Source organism: Pelophylax lessonae (assembly GCF_965119305.1).
Source record: "Pelophylax lessonae genome assembly, chromosome: 8".
Classification (NCBI taxonomy): Eukaryota; Metazoa; Chordata; class Amphibia; order Anura; family Ranidae; genus Pelophylax; species Pelophylax lessonae.
The window spans coordinates 25,007,105-25,032,162 of NC_138775.1; the positions used below are offsets into that span (position 1 = coordinate 25,007,105).

A 25,058-nucleotide genomic window follows, 5' to 3' on the forward strand; every position below is an offset into this window, starting at 1 on the left:
GATGAAGACAGAGCCTTATTGCACGTAATTCCAGAATGTTGATCGGGAGGGAAGACTCCCCCTCCGACCAGGTCCCCTGGGCGGACAGAACGCCCAGAACACCACCCCAGCCCGACAGGCTGGCATCTGTAGTGATTATCGTCCACGAGATCGGACGAAACGACTTGCCCCCGGACACCAACGGGGACTGTAGCCACCACAGAAGGTTTTCCCTGGTGCGATGACTCAACGAGATCTGAAGATCCAGAGATTGAGGTCGCCCGTCCCACTTGGACAGGATCTCCGCCTGGAGACCCCGCGTGTGAAACTGAGCGAAAGGAATCGCCTCGAAGGCCGAGACCATCAATCCCAGACATCTCATACACGTCCGCAGAGACGAGTGTGGAACGTCCCTGAGGGACCTGACTTCCTCCTGAAGAGTCCTGAGTTTGTCTTCCGGCAGGAAGACCTTCGCCTGCACCGAGTCCAGTATCATTCCCAGATAGGGAAGACGAACCGACGGACTCAGTGTCGACTTTGGAACATTTATCGTCCAACCGAACTCCTGCAGAGTTTGCATTGTGACAGACAGGTCCTTCTCCAGACCCTGACTGGTCGCAGACCGAATCAGAATGTCGTCCAGATACCCCAGGACAGAAATGCCCTGGGCCCTCAATAATGCCAGAACCGGTGCAAGCACCTTGGTGAAGACCCGCGGAGCCGAGGCGAGCCCAAAGGGCAACGCCACGAACTGGTAGTGATCCTCCGCAATGGCAAATCGAAGGTATCTCTGATGCCCCTCGAATATGGGGATGTGAAGGTACGCATCCTTCAAATCGATGGAGGCCATGAATTCCCCCGGAACCAGGGCAGCCACCACCGAGCGCAGGGATTCCATGCGGAACTTGCGAACCCGCACAGAGCGGTTCAGAGCCTTCAAGTCCAGAATCGGACGAACCTTGCCCTCCTTCTTGGGCACGGTGAACAGATTGGAATAAAACCCCCGAAATCTGTCCCGATGAGACACCGGAACCACCACACCCTGAGCCCTCAGGTCCCGCACCGCCAGGTGCAGATCCCGCAGGCGCTCTGGAGACAGTTGTAGATTTGAGGGAAAAAATCTGCTCTCCGGCCGAGAGAGAAACTCGATCTTGTAACCAGATCGAACGATTTCCAGAACCCACCTGTCCCGCACACGGGCCAACCAGGGCTGAAGAAAACCGAGCAAGCGTCCCCCCACCCCAAAACTGGGTGAGGGCGCCCCTTCAGGCCGAACTGTTATGGGCCGCAGGTCCGGATTGGCCGGACTTCTGTTTCCCAGACCAGGGCTTCTTCTGAGAGCCTTGGCCTTTGAACGGTTTGCCCTTGTAGTGCGGCCGAAAGGCACGAAAGGACCCCTGAGGGGGCCGAAAATTCGCATGCTTCTTCCCAGAAGCCCCCTTAGCCTTGGGGAAATGGGGCAAGAGAGTGCTCTTACCCCCGGTGATCCCCTTAATCAATACATCCAGGGACTCCCCAAAAAGGCGAGACCCATCATAAGGCAGATTGGCTAAGGTTTTACGTGAAGATTGGTCCACCGACCAACATTTCAACCAAACCAGGCGGCGAGACAACACCGCCACGCTGTGCACACGTGCAGCCAACGGAATCAGGTCCAGGTCCGCATCACACAGATACAGGACACCCTGGTGGATCTGATCCACCATATCCAGGGTCGCCGCCGAGGCCGAATCGGCCACTAGGACGCGCCTAAGCATCTGCGTCCAACTTGCGATCGCCTGGGCCGCCATGAGAGAAGCAAACAGAGCCTTAAGCATAGAACCCGTAACAGAATAAGTATGACGGGCAAGAGACTCCAGTCTCCTATCCGTGGCATCACGGAAAACAGGGGAACCCTCTGCAGGAATCGCAGTGGCTTTGTTCAAAACCGCAATTGCATGATCCACTGGCGGAGGCACACACCACCGTTCATCAGTGGCAGGCGAGAAAGGATAACGCAGCTTGAATTTACTTGGTACCGCAAAAGGTTTGCGCAGATCGCGCCATTGATCCTTAACAGCGCGCTGAAAATCAGCATTGCAGGGAAAAACCTGCGGCGTCCTGCGTTTTCTCCGCGTCCCATAAGCCGCCAAGGCAGCGGGGGGACACACTTCGTCCTGCAAACGCAGCGTTTGCTTAATGGAAGCAATCAACTCATCCATGATTGCAAGCTCTTTAGGCGAGCCAGGGGGAGAATTATCGACCCCCTCAACTTCAGCCTCCACCTCAGACCCCACTAGATCAAGAGAGGAACGGGACCCCGATAAGGGGGTCCCTGCCAGAACAGCCCCATCACCTTCACCCTCAGAATCGGAGGACAGAGTAACTCTGGGCCGTTTTGTAGATTGAGCAGCCACCAGCATTTGCACCTGGGCAGCAAGGCCAGCCACAATAGTGGCTAAATCCCCCCCTGGGGGGGAAACAGCGGTCCCCTGGCTTTCCACCAATACTGTGGGAAACTTGCCCTCCTGAGAATCCATTGCCCATGTATGCCAGACAACCAAGGGTTAACTGCCCCCTTTCAGCAAGCGCGGCAAGCGCAGCCCACCGCACCACACTCAGGCACAATGAGACCCCCACAGGGAATATACAGACTGAATACAGGCAATGGAAAACAGGAATAGAAGGATAAAACCTGAGGAGACCCCGCTGCTGCTGCTGCCTCGATCGGTGTTCCAGGAAAGAGGAAGTGATGCTGCCAGGGCGCTCTATGTAAGCCTATGGAGGCTACAAGAAAATGGCCGCCGTGCATGTAAACCATGCGGCCGGAGCGGGCGCCGGTAAAATGGCGTCGTTTGGCGCCGAAATCGCCGCTCCACAGTGCATAAAAACACACACAATTTTATCCCATTATATGGATACATGTTAGATCGCCGCAGCGATCGCTGTATATGCCCCAACATGCCATTAAAAACATGCCCCACAGCACACAGCTTCCCACACTGCCCAGCCTGACACACACAGTGTCACACAGCTCCCCCCCCCCCCCCCTTGCAGCCCACAGCATGCAGCCGAGAGATAGGGAGACAAGCAGTGTGAATAAAGGCAGGTTACACAGTCCCAGACTGAGACCCCCCCCAGACAGACAGGTCCCCACATAGATACACTTACCTCACATGGCGTGGGGAACCCGCACAGGCGAACAAGCCGCTGCACATGAGGCAGGGAGAGTCGCAATTCAAGACGCACACAATGGCGGTTAAGAAACCGCACAGCGTCCGGTGAGGTAGCCACCTCACCAATCATCCCTGCACCGAACAGGGATGGGTCGTTCACTGTGCCAGGAGCGTTACCTGGCTGAACGCTCGATGGCAGACTGGGAAGCCACTGACCCACGACCTGCGATCAGGGGGATCAGCCCGAGACCCAGTCCGCATGATCCTCTTCGTCCGAAGAACTAACTAATGCTGACAAAAATAACAGCTAAGTAAAGGTAGAGAGAAAACTCAAACAAAATATTAAAAGGAAGAAAGAGTCTGGGACAAAAAGTCCCAGCACAGAGAGAGCCAGCCACTCCTGACAAGCTAGACATTAAAACTGAGATATGGTTGCAGGAAGTAGGAGGGTATTGACTGAGGGGACCACCCCTTGAGGGTGGGATATGTTAAAGCTTTATTGTTAACATATTCTGTTGCCTAGCTACTCCTTCGGAGCAAAGTCTAATACCCATATGTGACGAATATGAAGAGGCGGCGACTGTCGGAGGACGTAAGAGAAAAGGGTCCTGTGCGTCTTTGCTGCGGGTGCAGTGCGAATTTCAGCCATACAAAGTGTATGGCTTAATTCGCATCCGCACATCCGATCGCATGTAATGAAGGAGCAGTGCGCTCCGACATTACATGCGATCGCCGCACTCGCAAGAGTGTGAAACGGCCCTTAATATACTATTCCTATGAAGCATGATTCACATTCAGACTGCGCTTCAGAGGCTTTGACAGGAAGTGAGGAGGCAATACGGCACCTCCTCGCTGCCGGTTTTCACTTCATTTTTGCCTACAAATGCACTGCAATCACATGCATTTCATGCAGTTGCAGGGCGTCTGTGGCGCTTCCCCGTTTGTCTGAACGTGTCACGTTCTCTGATCGCTACGTCAGGTAGACTTTGCTGCAGGTGGGAAGCATCACAACCACAGTATGAAAACATCCCGGTCCACTGCAACTTAAGGAGCGGCAGTAGGCGGGCAGCAAAAACACCGCTCAACTGCACATCTAAATGGAGCCTTAGGGTCAGCTGACAGCACAAAAACGCACTCCAGGTCAGTTTCTGCATGTGCGTTTTTGATGTGTTGCCAGATGCATTCCAGATCCTTTTTTTTTTTTTTTTTCTTTCCCTGTACTGGGGTCCAGTGCAGAAAAAATGCAGCATGTTGTACTTTCTTATCTGGAACTGGAATGCCCTGAACTGATCGCACTGGTGTGAACTATGCCATTGGAAACCATATAACCTACTTTCCATGCATTTTTGAAGCAGGAAAAAAATAAATAAAAAAAAAAAAAAAAATCGCACTGGACTGCATGTGGTGTGAACTAGCCCTTACAGTATGCTCTGTATCTTATACTGTACCTACTTAAAGCAGTTGTAAGCCTCTGCACTTTTTTTTTTTTTACCTGCAAGGCGAAGGCATAATGTGCTAGTATGCATCGCATACTAACACATTATGTGAAACTTACCGGAAAACAAAGCCGTCCAGCGAGGAGATCGCTGGAGACAGGTTCAATCTTCACCCGTCTTGCTTCTGGGTTTGCAGACTCTGGCTCTGTGCCGGAGCCGCGATGATGTCACTCCCACGCATGCCAGCGGGAGTCACCAGTCACAGCACACGACTCTAAAGGAATGGCACAGGCGGCCGTTCCTATATGAGCTCATGCACCAGTGATGTCACTGGCTGCCTGCACAGTAAATATCTCCTAAATTGTGCATGAAGATATTTACTCTACCTATAGGTAAGACTTATTTTATGATTAATCAATTTAAAGATGGAAGTTTACTACCCCTTTAAAGAGGAAGTAAAGTCTCTATTTTGATTTTTACAGTCAGGTCCATAAATATTGGGACATTGAAACAATTCTAATCTTTTTGGCTCTATACACCACCACAATGGGTTTGAAATGAAACAAACAAGATGTGCTTTAACTGCAGACTTTCAGCTTTAATTTGAGGGTATTTACATCCAAATCAGGTGAAAGGTGTATGAATTACAACAGTTTGTATATGTGCCTCCCACTTTTTAAGGAACCAATCATAAATCAAACTTTCACTTTTTAATACTTGGTTGCAAATCCTTTGCAGTCAATTACAGCCTGAAGTCTGGAACGCATAGACATCACCAGATGCTGGGTTTCATCCCTGGTGATGCTCTGCCAGGCCTTTACTGCAACTGTCTTCAGTTCCTGCTTGTTCTTGGGCCATTTTCCCTTCAGTTTTGTCTTCAGCAAGTGAAATGCATGCTCAATCGGATTCAGGTCAGGTGATCGACTTGGCCATTACATAACATTCCAATTCTTTCCCTTAAAAAACTCTTTGGTTGCTTTCGCAGTATGCTTCGGGTCATTGTCCATCTGCACTGTGAAGCGCTGTCCAATGAGTTCTGAAGCATTTGGCTGAATATGAGCAGATAATATTGCCCGAAACACTTCAGAATTCATCCTGCTGCTTTTGTCAGCAGTCACATCATCAATAAATACAAGAGAAGCAGTTCCATTGGCAGCCATACCTGCCCACGCCATGACACTACCACCACCATGCTCCACTGATGAGGTGGTATGCTTTGGATCATGAGCAGTTCCTTTCTTTCTCCATACTCTTCTCTTCCCATCACTCTGGAAGTTGATCTTGGTCTCATCTGTCCATAGGATGTTGTTCCAGAACTGTGAAGGCTTTTTTAGATGTTGTTTGGTAAACTCTAATCTGGCCTTCCTGTTTTTGAGGCTCACCAATGGTTTACATCTTGTGGTGAACCCTCTGTATTCACTCTGGTGAAGTCTTCTTTTGATTGTTGAATTTGACACACATACACCTACCTCCTGGAGAGTGTTCTTGATCTGGCCAATTGTTGTGAATGGTGTTTTCTTCACCAGGGAAAGAATTCTTCGGTCATCCAACACAGTTGTTTTCCGTGGTTTTCCGGGTCTTTTGGTGTTGCTGAGCTCACCGGTGCGTTCTTTCTTTTTAAGGATGCTCCAAACAGTTGATTTGGCCACACCTAATGTTTTTGCTATTTCTCTCTGATGGGTTTGTTTTGTTTTTTCAGCCTAATGATGGCTTGCTTCACTGATAGTGACAGCTCTTTGGATCTCATATTGAGAGTTGACAGCAACAGATTCCAAATGCAAATAGCACACTTGAAATTAACTCTGGACCTTTTATCTGCTCCTTGTAAATGGGATAATGAGGGAATAACACACACCTGGCCTTGGAACAGCTGAGCAGCCAATTGTCCCATTATTTTTGGTTCCTTAAAGTGGGAGGCACATATACAAACTGTTGTAATTCCTACACCGTTCACCTGATTTGGATGTAAATACCCTCAAATTAAAACTGAAAGTCTGCAGTTAAAGCACATCTTGTTTGTTTCATTTCAAATCCATTGTGGTGGTGTATAGAGCCAAAGAGATTAGAATTGTGTCAATGTCCCAATATTTATGGACCTGACTGTACCTACAGGTAAGCTTATAAAAAAGCCTACTTGTAGGTTAAATGAAAACCACCTAAACCTGAACCGTTTAGGAGATATTTTAGCCTAACCGTGCCGTTCCTTCAGAGCTCTGTGCCACTGGAGGGATGTCATTGTGGCTTGGCCATTCAAGCGACCGCAGCCCTCAAACCCAGGAGAAGGACCGGGTGAAGATGGAAGCCTCTGCAGCGGTGACAGTGCACCACTGGAAAGCTTTGTTTCAAGGTAAGCATTTCATAATGTGCTAGTATGTGATACTTACTAGCACATTATGCCTTTACTTTTTTTTTATATTTATGAACCTTTACTACCATTTTAAGAATTATTGTTAAAACCTTTTTATGGGGGAGCCTACATTCTGCACCTGAGAACTTGTTTTTGAAAACCTAATAAAACCTATTTAAGGCCCCTTTCACACTTGTGCGACTTGTCCTATGACTTGGGACTGCAAAGTCGCATCACAAGTCGTACTCCATGATTTCCAATGAGTATCGTTCATATCTGTGCGACTTTAAAGTAGTCCCTGCACTACACACTTTAGTCTGACTTTGATGTGTTTTGAGGTCCACAGACCTCAAGATTTCACAGGCATTGCTTCGCATCCAGTCAAAATCGCTGCAAAAAAAAAAAAAAAAAAAAAAAAGATTGCGGCAAAACTGCGTGACTTTAAAAGAGCCGGTTCACATAGGCACGACCCGACTTGCCGGGGCGACCTGTGAAGTCGCAGTGCGCAGCTCGCACCGCGACCTCGGAGCGGCATGCACGGACTTCATATCATTGAAGTCAATGCAGGTCGCTCCGGGTCGCCCCAAAGTAGCTCAGGAACCTTTTTCCAAGTCGGAGCGACTTGTGTCGCTCCTATTAGAACGGGTCCTGTGCTAATCTATGGCAGACGACCCACGGCGACTTGTCAGGCAACCAGGTCGCCTGACAAGTCGCCCCAGTGTGAACCGGCTCTTAGGTTGCACAAGTGTGAAAGGGGCCTAAAAAAAAAAAACAAACACCACATCCCTGACACAGTAAAATGTTTTGGATGAAAGGATTATTTTCTATGACGTGTTCATATGTATACTAGGCCAACATTCTCATAATTTAATTATCTTGTATGAAACGCTGGACTGTTTCAACCGCACAACTAGAGCACAGATTCACAAACCTGCACCGAGGGCTTTCCAACATTAGATGTTTTGTGTGTTTCTCCTTGGAACACCTAGACTTCTCTGTACTGAGCAGAGCCACAAACATGCTCTGTAGTAGGAATGCACCGATCCGACCTTTTCTAGTCCCGATAACCTGTCTTTGTGTATCTGCCGATACCGATCCGGAACTACACACATACACAATATGCATTCGGCTGCAGTACAGAGCAAAGCCACTGCTTCCTGTGTATGGCTCCTCCATTTACAGGCGGAGTGCATCTGATATCACTCCGCCTGTGAGCCGGCCCTATACAGGAAGTAGCGGCTCCGTGCAAGTAAGGGACAGCTGAGCCGGGACTCAGCAAAATCAGATTGGCTAATTTCCACCGATCCAGCTATTTTTGGCAGTATCGGCACCGATTTCCGATCCTAATATCGGATAGGTGCATCCCTACTCTGTAGTCAAGGCCTCGGGTTAAAGACCCCATACATTGCATCCCTCCTAATCCCTGCACTCACCCCTGCTATACACAGGAACATGGTTACTATAAAATAGACCCGCTATTTGTTTGTACTTCACTATCAGTCTGGGTAATAAAAGCATTAGGCTTCTTTCACACGGTCCGCCTCCGCAGGCGGATCCGTGTTGCTCAGCGGGGATCGATCCGCGATCCCCGCTGAGCCGGGCGGATGACAGCTCCGTCTCCGCTGCTCATCAGATCCGATTACTGAACGGATGAAAAAAAAGGGTTTCCATCCGTCCAGATTTCAGCACAGGATCGGATGCGGATGGCAGCGGGTGTCAGCGGAGGTGACCTCCGCTGACACCCGCTGCCCCATAGAGCTGCATGGAGGATCCGATCAGATCCGCCTAAAAAACTGATAGGCGGATCTGATCGGACCGCCCGTGTGAAAGAGCCCTTACTCCAGATCTGAACAAATGCACGACAGGTTCCACATGAAAAGAACTCTTCCCATCTACCTCTCAAAGGGACTTTGTGTAAATCGGACATGTTTTTCTACAATGACAAGTAGGGATCGACCAATAACGTTTCTTCAGGGCCGATACGGATTTTCTGGCCACCCTTCAGGCCAATATCAGGTGACGATATTCTGTACATTTAAAGTTTTTACTTTTAGACCCCGTTCAGACAGGGGCGACACGACTTGATGGGATGACCCGTGATGCACCGCGACCTTGGCGCGACTTGCAGGGACTTCATATCATTGAAGTCAATGCAAGTCGCCTCCAGGTCGCCCCAAAGTAGTACAGGACCCTTTTTCTAAGTCGGAGAGACTCGTGTCGCTCCTATTAGAACGGGTCCTGTGCTAATCTATGGCGAGCGACCGATCGCGACTTGTCAGGCGACCAAGTCGCCTGACAAGTCGCACTAGTGTGAATGGACCCTTAAAAGTTTTTACTTTTACAATATCTTTTGAAATTTATTTATTGTTCATCAATTTTTTTGATGTCACAAAGAATGTAAACATCCCTTGTGACAGTAATAGGTAGTGACAGGTACTCTTGATGGAGGGTTCAGGGGTCTAAAGACCCCAAACCCCTCATCTGCACTTAAAAGCATTCAAAACGCCAAGTTCCGCTGCTTTAAATACTGTTATTTTTTTTTAAATCTGGCACCTTTAACCACTTAAGCCCCGGAAGATTTTACCCCCTTCCTGACCAGGGGGTTTTTTTGCGATTTTTTACTGCGTGACTTTAACGGACAATTGCGCGGTCGTGCGACGTTGTACCTAAACGAATTTGACGTCCTTTTTTTCCCACAAACAGAGCTTTCTTTTGGTGGTATTTGATCACCTGTGCGATTTTTTGATCATGCGCTATAAACAAAAAAAGAGCGACAATTTTGAAAAAATAACAATACTTTTCACATTTTTTCCCAAAAAAAAAAAAAATGTAAAAATCTAAATTTTTTAACATTTTCGGCCAATTTGTTTTATGCTACATATGTTTGGTAAAAAAAATCCCAAAAAGCGTATTTTGATTGGTTTGCGCAAACAAAGGGAAAGATTTGTCATTTTTGGTGTTTTTTTTTTTTTTTAACAAGTAATGGCGGCGATCTGCGATTTTTTTGCGGGACTGCGACATTGCGGCGGACAGATCGGACCCTTGACTGACATTTTTGACACTTTTGGGGGTACCAGTGACATTACTGCAGTAATCAGTGCTATACATATGCACTGTTACTGTAAAAATGACACTGGCAGGGAAGGGGTTAACTGTATTGGAGAGGGAGGGGTTAAGTGTGTCCTAGGGGCGTGTTTCTAACTGTGATTGGACATGTCTACTATTGTAAAAACAGATCTCCATTTTTACACAGGGGAGAATGACAGGCGGCTTGTTTACATTAGCCGCCTGCCTTTCTCCTGCTCTACCGACGATCGGCGAGTGGCTGGCGGACATCGGGTCCGCCGATCACACGCACTGACTCCTTAGTGAACGAGCCACAGCGGGCGCACGCTCGCCCGCTATTGGCTCACAAGCCGGTGACAGGCTAGTGACGTATATATAGGTCACTTTGCCTGGCCAGGGCTGACCGCCGCAGTATATGTACTTGCGGCGGTCGGCAAGTGGTTAAAGGCTCCAGTAACTGGAAGTAACGTCATGACATGGCTTCCGGGTTACTACATTGGAGACCTTATCAGTGCAGATTCCGGCTTTGTTCGGGTCTTCAGCCAGCCGCTGGACATGCCGGCTGGTGGCTTGGGCCCTCCTGATGGGATGGGAGACCCGGGCGGAACGGTGAAAAGCGGAGGGCGTCTCCTCCGACTGCTTGCAATAAGAGCCGAGCGGCTGCTTAGACGCATCGGTTGTCATTACAAGAAAACAGACCGTTGGCTCTAAAAAAAAAAAAAAAACGTACCGGGGTGATGCCTGCAGCTGGCATCCCTCCGGTACAACCACTTGAAGCAATAATCCGTAATAAATCGGAAAGATTGTGACCAATACATCAAAAATAAGCAAATATTGGCCCCCGATAATCGATCGATCCCTAATACAAGTCCTGTAAACCCAGATGTTTTGGAACTACATTTCCCATGATGCTCACCTACATTGCAGAGTGCATGAGCATCAGTGGAAATGTAGTTCCAAAACATCTGGGGTGCCAAGGTTCTCCATCACCGAACTAGGGACACACTTAACCCTTTGATTTCCCCTGGTGTTAACCCCTTCCCTGCTAGTGTCATTATTACAGTAACAGTGCATATTTTTAGCACCAATTACTGTAGTAATGTCACTGGTCCCCCCAAAAGTGTCAGTTAGGGGTCCGATCTGTCCGCCGCAATGTCACAGTCCCACTAAAAATCGCTGCCAATAAAAATGACAAACCTTTCCCCTAGTTTGTAGACGCGATAACTTTTGTGCAAACCAATCAAAATACACTTATTTTCTTTTTTTACCAAAAATTTGTAGCAGAATACAAATTGACCTAAAAATGATGAAAAAATTAGATTTTTACCTTTTCGCTATTGGGAATGTTATAGAGCAGAAAGTAAAAAACATTTTTTTTTTTTTTTCAGAATGTTCGCTCTTTTTTTGTTTATAGCGCAAAAAATAAAATTTGCAGAGTTGATCAAATATCACCAAAAGAAAGCTTGATTTGTGGGGGGGGGGGGGGGAATCAATTTTATTTGGGTACAGCGTCGCACAATCTTGCAATTATCAGTTAAAGTAATGCAGTGCCGAATTGCGCTGGTCATTAAGGGGGAAAATCTTCCAGTCCACAACTGGTTAAAGGGGTTATAAATTCAGGTTTGTTTTATGTTAATGCTTTCTATGCGTTACTGTTAATAATGACACTGGCAGGGAAGGGGTTAACACTGTGGGTGATCAAGGGATTAAATGTGTACCTAGGGGAGTGATTCTAACTGTGGGGGGGGGGCGTGGCTTGTGGAATGACCATAGAGACTCTATGATCATTCCAGGGAGAAAAACGGTCAGCTGTGTTTACAACAGCCGACCGTTCTCTCTTAGCGCCGGGGAACGATCGCGGGTGTCAGGTGGCAATCGAAGCCTCTTGCCCGCTGCATCAGCTTCTCCGCTGACGATTGGAGGCGGGAGCTCACTGCCAGCGGCGCGCACTCACCCCCCTAGCTGCCACCAAGTGACCGACGTAGGTTTTCCTGGGAGAGCCACACTGCCGCAGTAAATATGCGGTAGGCGGTCAGAAACTGGTTAAATAAAAAAAAAAAAAAGGAAAAAAAAAAAAGACACAACAATCACTTTAAGGAAAAAAGAAGAAAAAAAACAAACAAAGCAACTGGAATGCATCAGGAAACGCATCAAAAACACGTTAACACACTTGCTGGAACGGATCTGGAGTGCGTTTTTGTGGTGTGAACTGGCCCTGATACCATATTTTTACCAGCAAGTACGATTAGTGATGCTAGCTATGATTAAGCACTGATACAAGTGCGAAACGCGTCAGCCGTTTTTGTTCCTGCACCACTGTATGAATTTTATCCCTGTTCAATAAATGGGAATTGCATTGGAGTGCAGCCGCCCAGACATCTTTCTTGTTTCTACATTTTGTGCATGCAGAGCCGGCACCCCCTCCCTGTGCTTGTACGAGGTTTATTGGAGGATCTTTCACCTTCAGCTGTATCTTGTTTTGCGATACTTTTAGCCAAGCACTCGCTAATGCCGAGTACCGATACCTTTGCAGCGCGATTTGAGCCTATACAAAATGAATAGGCTCAAATCACATTGTAAAGAGTCGCATGTGTACAGGAATGTGGTGCGATTGCTATTGGAAATGTATGCGATTCCCCCACCGATCCGGTGTGAAACCAGGCTGAAAGGGATTATAAAACCTTTAAGTTGTTTTTTTATTAACTGCTTCCGGACTGCAGGGCAGCCCTCCTGCACCAACCGATGTAGGTATACTTCAGTCGCACGCCTGCAGCTAGGGGGCGGGCGCGCACCACCCTCCCGCCCCCACTCGTCAGCGGGGATTCAGATGCAAGGGGCAGGCGGCTCCGATTGCTGCCCGACACCCGCGATCGTTCCCCGCTGAGAGAGAACAGTCAGCTGTTGTATACACAGCTGACCGTTCTCTCTGGAATGATCACAGAGCCCCTGTGATCCTTCTATATTCATAATAACATCTGCCCTCCTCCTGTAAAGATTTACCCCCCCCCAGTCAGGATTACATCCCTCCCCCCTATTCCTCCAACTGGACATAACATCTGTCCCCCGCCTGTAAAGATTTACCCCCACAAATCAGGATCGCCCCCCATTTTCCTCCAACTGAATATAACAACTGCCCCCCTCCTGTCAAGATTTACCCCCCCAGTCAGGATCCCCCACCCCCATATTCGTCCAACTGGAAAGAACATCTGCTCCCCTCCTGTAAAGATTTCTCCCCCCCCAGTCAGGATCCCCCCCCCATATTCCTCCAACTGGACATATCTGCCCCCCGCCTGTAAAGATTTACCCCCCCAAATCAGGATCGCTCCCCATATTCCTCCAACTGGACATAACATCTGCCCCCCTCCTGTAAAGATTTACCCCCCCCAGTCAGGATCCCCCCCATATTCCTCCAACTGGACATAACCACCCCCCCCCCGCCTGTAAAGATTTATACCCCCAAATCAGGATTGCCCCCATATTCCTCCAACTGGACATAACATCTGCCCCCCTCCTGTAAAGATTTACCCCCACAAATCAGGATCGCCCCCCATTTTCCTCCAACTGAATATAACAACTGCCCCCCTCCTGTCAAGATTTACCCCCCCAGTCAGGATCCCCCACCCCCATATTCGTCCAACTGGAAAGAACATCTGCCCCCCTCCTGTAAAGATTTCTCTCCCCCCACCATATTCCTCCAACTGGACATATCTGCCCCCCGCCTGTAAAGATTTACCCCCTCAAATCAGGATCGCTCCCCATATTCCTCCAACTGAACCTAACAACTGCCCCCCTCCTGTAAAGATTTACCCCCCCCCCCCAGTCAGGATCCCCTCCATATTCCTCCAACTGGACATAACATCTGCCCCCCTCCTGTAAAGATTTCCCCCCCCCGCCCATATTCCTCTAACTGGACATAACATCTGCCCCCCTCCTGTAAAGATTTACCCCCCCCCCCAGTCAGGATCCCCCCCATATTCCTCCAACTGGACATAACCACCCCCCCTGTAAAGATTTACCCCCCCCAAATCAGGATCCCCCCCCATATTCCTCCAACTGGACATAACATCTGCCCCCCTCCTGTAAAGATTTACCCCCCTCCCCCCATATTCCTCCAACTAGACATAACAACTGCCCCCTCGTGTAAAGATGTACCCCCCTCCCCCTCAATTCCTCCAACTGGACATAACAACTGCCCCCTCCTGTTAAGATTTACCCCCCCCCCCCTCACTCATACCTCACCTAACTCCACAACCCCCCTCAGGAATGTCCCCCCCATCCCCCCACACAGCATCCCCTCCACACATAAACATCCCCCCTCACCGAACCCTTCCCACAGCCTCACCTAGCCGGGACCCGTCCTTTCTCCGACACCCAGCTCAGCCACAAAGTCCCCGGGAGAGGCGGTGCTAATCCCCTCAGCCGCTCCACCTCCGGCCAGCCTCTCTCTCTCCACCGAATGTCTACAACGGGAAGTGCTTCTTTCTCTGCCTGACGTCACTTCCGCCCATCCTGTGAGGAAGGGGGGAGAAAGGTGTGACGACACGGAGTGGGCGGGGAGCTGACCGCGGAAGGCTCGGGGGGAGGTGGGCGGGGCGGGAGGGGAGAGGAGGGTTCAGTGCGCTGACAGCTCGAGCTGGTCATGTGCTTTGTGTGTTGGGCTTGGAGGGGGCGGAGTCAGTTTAGGATGTTTTGTAGCCTGTTTGGGAAACAGATCTGCTCGCTGTTTGTTATAAAATTATTTATAAGGTTTATTCAAAAAGTTAATAATAAAGTTTACTTAAACATTTATTACAAAGTTATTTATAAAGTTTATTCAAAGTTTTTTTTTTTATAAAGTTTACTTACTAAATTTATGATAAAACTATTTATAAAATTTAATTATGATGTTTACTATAAAGTTAAATTATAAAGTTTATGAAAAAGCTACTGATAACATTTATTGTAAAATTGTTTATAACTTTTATTAAAAAGTTAAATATAAACTTTTTTTTAGAAACTTTTTTTATAAAGTGTTTATTTTTAATTTTTATAAAGTTTTTATTTTATAAACTTTACCTTTTGTAATTTATTATAAATTATTTATAAGATTTACTATAAAGTTATTGATAAAGTTTACTTTCAAGATTTATCATAAAGCTATTTTTTTATACTTATAAAATTTACTATGCAATTATTTATGAAGGGTATTGAAAGTTATTTGTAATGTTTACCCTTTAAAATGTATTATAAAATTATTTCTAAGATTTTTTATAAAGTTATTTATAAAGTTTACTTATAAAATTATTATTAACAGTATTTAACCACTTCAATATTGAGCACTCCCCCCCCCCCCCCCCCTTTCCTTCCTAGACCAATTTTCAGCTTTCAGTGCTCTTGCACTTTCAATGACAATTACTCAGCATGCTACACTGTACCCAAATTATCATTTTGTTCACACAAATAGAGTTTCCTTTTGGTGGTATTTATTCACCACTGTTTTTTTTATTCTATATGAGCAAAAAAAGAGCGAAATTTTGAAAAAAAAACAATATTTTCTACTTTCTGTTTCAAAAGAAATCCAATAAAATCAAATTTCGTCATCAATTTAGGCCGGAATGTATTCTGCTACATGTCTTTGGCAAAAAAAATCCTGATAAGTGTATGATAATAGCTTTGTGTGAAAAGTATAGAGTCTACAAGCTAGGCTACGTTTCATTGAAAATTTATCAATCCTGATGTACTGACTGCCTATCTCATGTCTTGAGGCCCCCAAAATGTCAGGACAGTACAAATACCCCCCCCCCAAAAAACCCCCTTTGGTAAATATGACAGTACAAAGTATTTGGTAAGAAGCATCGTAAGCTTTTTAAGTTGCAATTTTTGGCCCACAATAGTTTGGGTAATAAAGATTTTTTTTTTCCCCACAAAATTGTCATATTAACAAGTTATTTCTTACACATGGCATAGATAAACTTGCAATTATACCCCAAAATACATTCTGCTACTCCTCCTGAGTATGGTAATACCACATGTGTGAGACTTTTCCACAGCCTGGCCACATACAGAGGTCCAACATCCAAGTAGCACCTTCAGGCGTTCAAAAGTCATAAATTACACATTTCATTTCCTGAGTACCTATCACATTTTTTTTGAGGCCCTGGAGCACCAGGACAATGGAATTCCCCATAAAATTACCCAATTTATTTTCAAGAAAACACCCCATGTATATTCTACTAGAAATAATGAGTCTTTTGAACATGTCATTTTTCCACAAGTTTTTGGAAAATGTGGAAAGAAAATAAAAATATATATATTTTTTTTACAGAAGGTTGTCAATTTATCAGATATTTTTAACACATAGCATATACATAGCAAAAATTACACCCCAAAATACATTCTGCTACTCCTCCTGAGTATGACGATACCACATGCATGAGACTTTTACACAGCCTGGCCACAAACAGAGACCCAACATCCAAGTAGCACCTTCAGGTGTTCTAAAGGCATCAATTACACGTCTCATTTCCTGAGTACCTAACTACCTATCACATTTTTGAAGGCCCTGGAGCACCAGGACAATGGAGTTACCCACAAAATGACCCAATTTTGGAAAGAAAACACCCCAATGTATATTCTACAAGGCATAATAAATCTTTTGAACATGTCATTTTTTTCCAAAAGTTTTTGGAAAATATGGAAAGAAAATGAAAACCTATTTTTTTTACACAAAGTTGTCAATTTATAAGATATTTCTAACACATAGCATGTATATAGTATGCTCATAGCAAAAGTTACACCCCAAAATACATTCTGCTACTCCTCCTGTGTATGGCAATACCACATGTGTGAGACTTTTCACAGAGGAACCGATCCGTCGGCCCACCCCGCTTGTAAATTCCGAGAGGTAGGTAGATTACTTATGCCCTAGGGGAAGGAGAGTCCCAAAAGAGAGGAAGCACTAGGACAGGAAAAGGAAGGGGAGAATACAGAGCAGAGGAGGGGAAGGGTGTGGAGAAGGGGGGCAGAAAGCGCAAAAGAGAGGGGGAGAAAGTTAAGATGGAGAGGAGGGGGGGGATATGGCCACCTGGCCCGCCGACCGCAAGCTAGGCGATCAAAGTTTTATATTCATCGGAGAAACTAAACTCATGCCAGTAGTACCATCTTTTGAGGAACTTCTCTCTAGTGCCCCTGTCAGTCGCAACAAGGTCTTCCATTTCATTGATATGTGCCACTTTTCGCAGCCACATTGCTACCGTGGGGGGGGGGGGGGGGGTGTGCCTGTTTCCAGAGTAGAGGGATACAGCTCTTAGCCGCCGTAAATAGGAGCGGCAAGATCGATTTCCGATAGGAAGACCGGAAAGCTATTGTGGTGGGGGAGGAAGAGAGCAGGACTCAAAGTGAGGGTATGATCCGTGAACTTCTGCGAAATACGCAGCACCTCATTCCAAAAGGGTTGCAGTGGCTGCAAGACCAGAAAACGTGGAGGAGGGATCCCACCTCCTCCCCACATCGCCAGCAGAGATTTGAACATGAGGGGAACATTTCATGCAGTCTATTCGGGGTGTAATACCACCTGGTCAAAAACGTATAGCCAGCCTCTTGATACTTGGAGCACGGGGAAGTCTTATAGGTGAAAAAGAAAATACGCTCCACCTGGTGGTCAGACAGAGAGAGCCCCAGGTCCCTTTCCCAACGAGTCAGGTACAGGGGTCTGAAGGACGGATCGGAGCCTGATAGAAGGCAATAGAGCAGAGATATGGTGTGGCGCAATGGAGAGTACGATGTACAGAGATCCTCAAAAGGAGTAAGGCGTCTAGTAAACAAGGGATTGCAGGAAGTGAGCCAGCTCTATCTTTTGCCAAAACGACAATGTGGCAAAGGAGCTATCAGAAAAGAGAGTTTGCAGAGAGACCCAATGACCGCGGACAATAAAGTGTCTAGCCTGGTGGCGACCGCTGTTCTTCAAGGCGTGAAATCCAGGGTCACTCAAGCCCGGGATGAAGTCATGTTTATCGAGCACCGGAAACAGAGGGGAAGGCAAGGTCGTAATTGAGCCCTCTCCACATAGCCTGCATCCTAACCTCAGAGTGGCTCCTATGGTCGGGTGATCCGAGGCCTTGCGTGGCAGGGTAGAGGCACCCCAGAACAGCGATTCCAGAGGAGAGTAACCGAAGCTCCGTTCAATGCGCACCCACTGTTTCAGAGATCCATGCACATGCCAGTCCAGAATCCTGGCCAGGTGACAAGATGCATAATATAGCAATGCGTCTGGGAAGGCCATGCCGCCATTCAGTTTGGGCATGCGAAGAACCTTTAGCGCCGGACGGGGGAGCTCCGGAGCCACAGAAACCTACGGAAGGCCTCATTTATTTTCCGAAGGAAGGCCTGGGGGACAAAGATAGGAAGGGCTTGCAACACGTAGAGCAGACGAGGCATGACATTCATTTTTATGATGTTACAGCACCCGAACCATGAAAACATTCCCCTCTGCCATCCCTCCAAGTCCTTCCGAATATGCGCTAGAAGAGGAGGGAAGTTGCATTCGAAGATGCGGTCCGGACAGTTGGGGAGAAAAACGCCCAGATATTTAATATGCGAGGAACTCCACTTAAAGGGGAAGTCCCTCTGGAGAAGGGTCAGTAAAGCCGGGGGCATTGACCTACAGTAACTTTTAACGTGTAAGGCAGAAACATGGCTGGCAGAGGCATAGTCGATAAACAGTCTGGGTCATACACAAAAATAGTGGAAAGTGGAAAAAATATCTTCACATCATAGTCAATAAACAGCCCGGTCATACACAGAAATAGCAGATAGTGGAAACTGGAAAAATGTCTTTATTTCACTAATGGTGTAGTGAAGTATGATAAATTCGATAGCATTCTCCAATACAGAGGCCTGGCTGGGAGGGACATTGGGGACAGTAGTATTAGGTGTCATGCCGAATTCTTGAGCATACTTGAGCATACACTACATACTGTATTTTGGGGGTTTGCGGCCTGTGTGGGTAGGAGGGAGGATATCGGGGAAGTGCCTTTCATGAAGTCTGGCTAATGAATCAGTGCAAATTTATTCAGGAGAATGGCCATGGAGATAGAGAAGGGCTGTGATAACATCCTCTTGAAATTTTAGATAGGTTAGGGATCTTTGGGTCCACCTGGAAAAAAATAACATATGAATTAAACAGGGCTAGTTTAATTAAATAAATGGCGACTTTCTTATACCAAAAAAGTTATCTCCTGGTGGCCAAGTATGGCTGCATCATATCCACCCCGCCATGAATAGGTTATATTCATAAATACATTTTGGCTTCTGGACGAGACCTTGTTTTGTCTGAAGTTCCACCAGGGTGTCATCATGGATTGTGGAAAGGTTGTAGACATCTCTTTTATGCCTCCACTTTAGGGCTAGTACCTCTTCATTCCGCATACTGGCTTTTTCCCCCACTTTAATTTCTTTGTGACCAATCTCTGTGGAAAGCCCTTGCGGTTGGATCCTGCTGCCCCACAGGCCACAGTCTTCTTTAGGTACAGAATGTGGAAAAGTGGGAGACTCGTGTTGAAATTGACTACATATAGGTGGTAACCCTTCTCAAACAGTGGTTCTATCAGCTGCCAGACGATTTTGCCTCTTGTCTCCATATAGGTAGGGCATCCAGGGGAGGGTTAGCTGGCTATCCTTTCCCTCATAAATTTTGAAATCATATGTGTGGCCTGTCGCATGGCTTGTAAAATTTTACCCCATATTTGGAGGTAGTGAACTAGGGATTAATCTACACAAATATTTACATCCAGGGTAAACAATTGCTTGAAGCTGGAGCAAAAATAAAAATGACTAGGGGCTGAATTTTTAATAATTTATCATAATCAGGATGATTTTGAGGGAGGCACTGGGCATTGTTGTTGAAATGTAAAAATCACATTATAATTTAGTAACGGGTTCTGGGCATCAAAGAGGAGTAGACTGGCATATGATGGATAGGTTGGGTAGACCAGTAGGAATGGAGTTCATTTTTTTTGTCAGCCCAATGTTGAAGGTTAGTCCAAGGAAAGTTTAAATTCTTCCACGGTGAGGGGTTTCCAAACAAAAGGGCAGGCATAGGAAGAATCAGAATTGCTGGCAATATGTTGGCTGGCATACAGATTTTACTGCTTCACGATGTAGTTTAGCAGATCATCCATGAAAAATAAATGAAAATAATAAAGAGGGGGTTACATTATCTGATTGTATTTGAGGGCCTGGCTGTGCTGTAAAAGGGGGAATTACAGGTTCTGCCGAAGTATCAGGCAGCAATGTAGGGCATATTATTACATCCGGGAGGCTAGTATGGGCCCTGTCTCATTGTGGATGGGGCACCCCGTTACTAGCATCTGGCCTATCATCTGGGAATGTTTCCCTGCTTGTGCTTGCCACTGTACAAGGACTTGCAGAACTCCTGGTGGATGCCTGCTTATAATCTTGGAGTGCTGTGCTGCTGGTGGATGCCACAAGATTTATTGCGCTGCTGGTGGATGCCTCAGGATTTGTTGCACTGCTGGTGGATGCCTGCGCCTGATCAAATCTCCTGAGCCTCTTTGTTAGGATTTTGTCCTCCTTAGTTTCCATTTCAGAGCCACTGCATTCTACTCGCTCATACTCTCTATCCAAGTCTGATGGAGAGAGTTCCCCGCTACTCTCGTCCGACATACTCTGAAGTATACGGAAAGCCTCCTCGCTGCTGAACAATTATTTAGCCATGTTGACAGACCTGCACAGATGATTCCTGGGACAGATGTGTCAGATGTGTGACAGATGTTGATCACTAAGATGTGGCAGATGTTGACTGGGACATATGTGGCAGATCACGGACAGATGTGGCAGATCACGGACAGATGTGGCAGATGTTCACTGGGACAGATGTGGCGGATCACGGACAGATGTGGCAGATGACGTGCGCCAGATGATCACTGACAGATGTGGCAGATGGTCACAGACAGGTGTAGAAGATGATCACTGGCAGATGTGGCAGATGATGTGCGCAAGATGTGCGCCAGATGATCACGGACAGATGTGGCAGATGATCATGGACAGATGTGGCAGATAATTACAGACAGGTGAAGCAGATGATCACTGGCAGTTGTGGCAGATGATGTGCGCCAGATGATCACGGACGGATGTGGCAGATGATCACAGACAGATGTGGCAGATGATGAGCGCCAGATTTATGCCAGATGTGTGCCGGATGATCATGGACAGATGTGGCAGATTATCACGGACAGATGTGGCAGATTATCACAGACAGATGTGCCAGATTATCACGGACAGATGTGGCAGATGATGAGCGTCAAATGTGCGCCAGGTGTGCCAGAAGATTAAGGACAGATGTTCACTGTAACAGATTTTTTACTGGGACAGATGTGTGACAGGTGTTTTCACTGTGTTGGGGACACTAACTGGGTGATCAGTGTGTAAAAAGCAGTTTATAGCTCAAAACTCACTGATCTCCGGCTAGCAGCACAGATCGTCTCTTCTTCTCTTCACTGACAGGCTCTGTGTGAGGAGAAGAGGAGCCAATCGCCGTTACAACGGCTTTGATGAAAAAGTGGTTGCAAAACTTAGGCCAAGCAAACACTCGTCCAGCGCTCCAAAAACTGTTCTAGACAAAAGAAAAACAATATCTCAATATTGTGAGTAAGAATGAATTAAAATAAATTACACAAGATTAAATCCAAAAAAGCAGCCACTGTGAACTTGCAAGTACCAAAACCATAAGTGTGACTGTCTTAGCATATGAACTGTATATAAACTCAATCCCACTCAGCAGCGCTAAAGCACTATTCAGTGTGTTTTAAAATATTATTCATCTGCAGTGATCATATGCAAGATGGTGTGAACATATTGACACCTCAATGAACACACGTCAGGTTTACAAAATAAACTGTCCACTCAATGCAGTCTCTGACTAAGTGCAAGTGTCCTTGTTCAAACAGGTGGTAAAATAATTGTTATTCCACGGTATTGTAGTGATAATTGGTCATGGGATATCCACCACCTCACCATTTGTGCTCCCCCATTGGTAATGGACACTCACCAGAAAGCATGTAAGACAGAGCCTTAGGATGAACCTTGCTTCTTTCCTCTCCAATAGTGGTATTATCGTGTAGGCCTGAAGAAGAAGCGCATGCTCTGCAAACGCGTCGCCTGCGCCATCACGTCAGTTCCGGGTAGTGACGTCAGGAGGAGCCCTTGTGTGTTCCAAGACCCAGGAAGTGTCGGTAACCACCGGTAAAGTCTGCGGGAGCCGTCACCGCTGGAGGCCATCCTGAATACACCACTGGATTGACATTCCTCTTAATGGATATTATGGATAATGCTCTATATCACCTTTTTTTGTAAGTACCATACCCTGTGTTTTACCCAATAAACCTTTCATGCTGCACTTAGATTGGTGCCTGTGCTCTCTCTACAGTTCTCTGCATAAGAGGGCGTGGCTACATTCCTACATACAATGGGACTAAGGCAGGGTGGCTACATTCCTGCATGTGTTGGGACTAAAGCAGGGTGGCTACCTTCCTACAGTAACTCACAAAAGTGAGTACACCCCTCACATTTTTGTAAATATTTTATTATATCTTTTCATGTGACAACACTGAAGAAATGTCACTTTGCTACAATGTAAAGTAGTAATTGTACAGCTTGTATAACAGTGTAAATTTGCTGTCCTCTCAAAACAACTCAACACACAGCCATTAATGTCTAAACTGCTGGCAACAAAAGTGAAAATGTCCAAATTGGGCCCATCTAGCCATTTTGCCAGGTGTGTTAAATTTGGTGTTATCGCTCTCACTCTCTCAAACTGGTCACTGGAAGTTCAACATGGCACCTCATGGCAAAGAACTCTCTGAGGATCTGAAAAAAACAATTGTTGCTCTACAGAAATAAGGCCTAGGCTATAAGAACATTGCCAAGACCCTGAAACTGAGCTGCAGCACAGTGGTCAAGACCATACAGTGGTTTAACAGGACAGGTTCCACTCAGAACAGGCCTCGCCATGGTCGACCAAAAAGGTTGAGTGCACGTGCTCAGCGTCATATCCAGGGGTCGTCTTTGGAAATAGACATATGAGGGCTGCCAGCATTGCTGCAGAGGTTATAAGTGGTTGGGGTGTCAGCCTGTCAGTGCTCGGACCATACGCCGCACACTGCATCAAATTGGTCTGCATGGCTGTTGTCTAGGAAGGAAGCCTCTTCTAAAGATGATGCACAAGAAAGCCTGCAAACAGTTTGCGGAAGAAAAGCAGACTAAGGACATGGATTACTGGAACCATGTCCTGTGGTCTGATGAGACCAAGATAAACTTATTTGGTTCAGATGGTGTGAAGCATGTGTGGCAGCAACCAGGTGAGGAGTACAAAGACAAGTGTATCTTGCCTACAGTCAAGCATGGTGGTGGGAGTGCCATGGTCTGGGGCTGCATGAGTGCTGCAGGCACTGAGGGGCTACAGTTCATTGAGTGAACCATGAATGCCAACATGTACTGTGACATACTGAAGCAGAGCATGATCCCCTCCTTTCGGAGACTGGGCCGCAGGGCAGTATTCCAACATAAAAACAACCCCAAACACACCTCCAACACGACCACTGCCTTGCTAAAGAAGCTGAGAGTAAAGGCGATGGCCAAGCATGTCTCGAGACCTAAACCCTATTGAGCATCTGTGGGGCATCCTCAAACGGAAGGTGGAGGAGCGCAAGGTCTCTAACATCCATCAGCCCTGTGATGTTGTTATGGAGGAGTGGAAGAGGACTCCAGTGGCAACCTGTGAAGCTCTGGTGAACTCATAGCTCCCAACTGTCCCTGATTTTGAGGGACTGTCCCTGATTTGGAACAAAGTCCCTCTGTCCTCCTCATTTGTCCCACATTTTGGTCTGATCTTTAAAGTTGTATATGAAATTAACTTTTTATTTTTTAGAAAGTGTTTCCCAGTGCTAGACCTTTCATCCAATTAAAAATTGCTGCAATTGTAAATGTCAAAAACCAATATATAAGAATAGTAGTGGTAAAAAAGCACTTGTGGTTTTAATCAATCTTTTTTTTTTTTTGTACAATTCCCTTGTAAGGGGGCATGGCAAAGGGTGTGCCCTATGCCTATATACTTTTGCTTATAGGTGTCCCTCATTCCTATTTCAGAAAGTTGGGAGGTATGGTGAACTCCATGCCAAAGGGGGTTAAGGCAATGCTGGAAAATAATGGTGGCCACACAAAATATTGACACTTTGGGCCCAATTTGGCCTTTTTTACTTAGGGGTGTACTCACCTTTGTTGCCAGTGGTTTAGACATTAATGGCTGTGTGTTGGGTTATTTTGAGGGGACAGCAAATTTACACTGTTATACAAGCTGAACACTCACTACTTTACATTGTAGCAAAGTGTCATTTCTTCAGTGTTGTCACATGAAAAGATATAATAAAGTATTTACAAAAATATAAGGGGTGTACTCACGTTTGTGAGATACTGTACATACAGTGGGACTAAGGCAGGGTGGCTACCTTCCTACACACAGTGAGACTAGGGCAGGGTGGCTACATTCCTACATACAGTGGGACTAAGGCAAGGTGGCTATATTCCTAAATACATAGGGACTAAGGCAGGGTGGCTACATTCCTATATACAGTGGGATCATGGCAGGGTGGCTACATTCCTACATACAGTGGGACTAAGGCATGGTGGCTACATTCCTACATACAGTTGGACTAAGGCAGGGTGGCTACATTTCTACATACAGTGGGACTAAGGCAGGGTGGCTATGTTCCCACCTAAAGTGAGCAGCATTTCTCTGGCTCTGAGGAAGGGGGTTCGCCCCTGAAATGCGTCAGCCTAGCCACAGGAGCCCCATGCGACCATCTGCATGCCTATTCGCTACTTTTGGGACCTTGGCTACCTTGGAGATTGTACATGATTTGTTGATGTGTGTAATACCACACCAGTTTTGTGAGTATTCTGTACACTTTTTAATATTTTAATAAATGGTTTTAATGATAATGCACTAGGTCGGTGCGCCCTCCTTTCTTTTTTGTCTTTTCTCCCAGTTGGTTCTGGATACCCTTAATCCTGAAGGGGGCA

The 25,058-nt window shown here is 46.5% G+C and overlaps 2 protein-coding genes across 2 annotated transcripts in view; one reads left to right on the forward strand and one right to left on the reverse strand.

Moving 5' to 3' along the window:
- Nucleotides 1–14,486, reverse strand: part of ARIH2 (ariadne RBR E3 ubiquitin protein ligase 2) — a 106,251-nt gene extending 91,765 nt beyond the window's left edge. The window contains exon 1 of the mRNA XM_082266429.1: nt 14,326–14,486. The gene's annotated coding sequence lies outside the window, so the exon portion shown is untranslated. The remainder of the gene's footprint in view (nt 1–14,325) is intronic.
- Nucleotides 1–25,058, forward strand: part of LOC309562133 (kelch-like protein 10) — a gene marked incomplete at its 3' end in the record, with an annotated part of 516,189 nt that overhangs the window by 350,333 nt on the left and 140,798 nt on the right. The gene's annotated exons all lie outside the window — the stretch shown is intronic.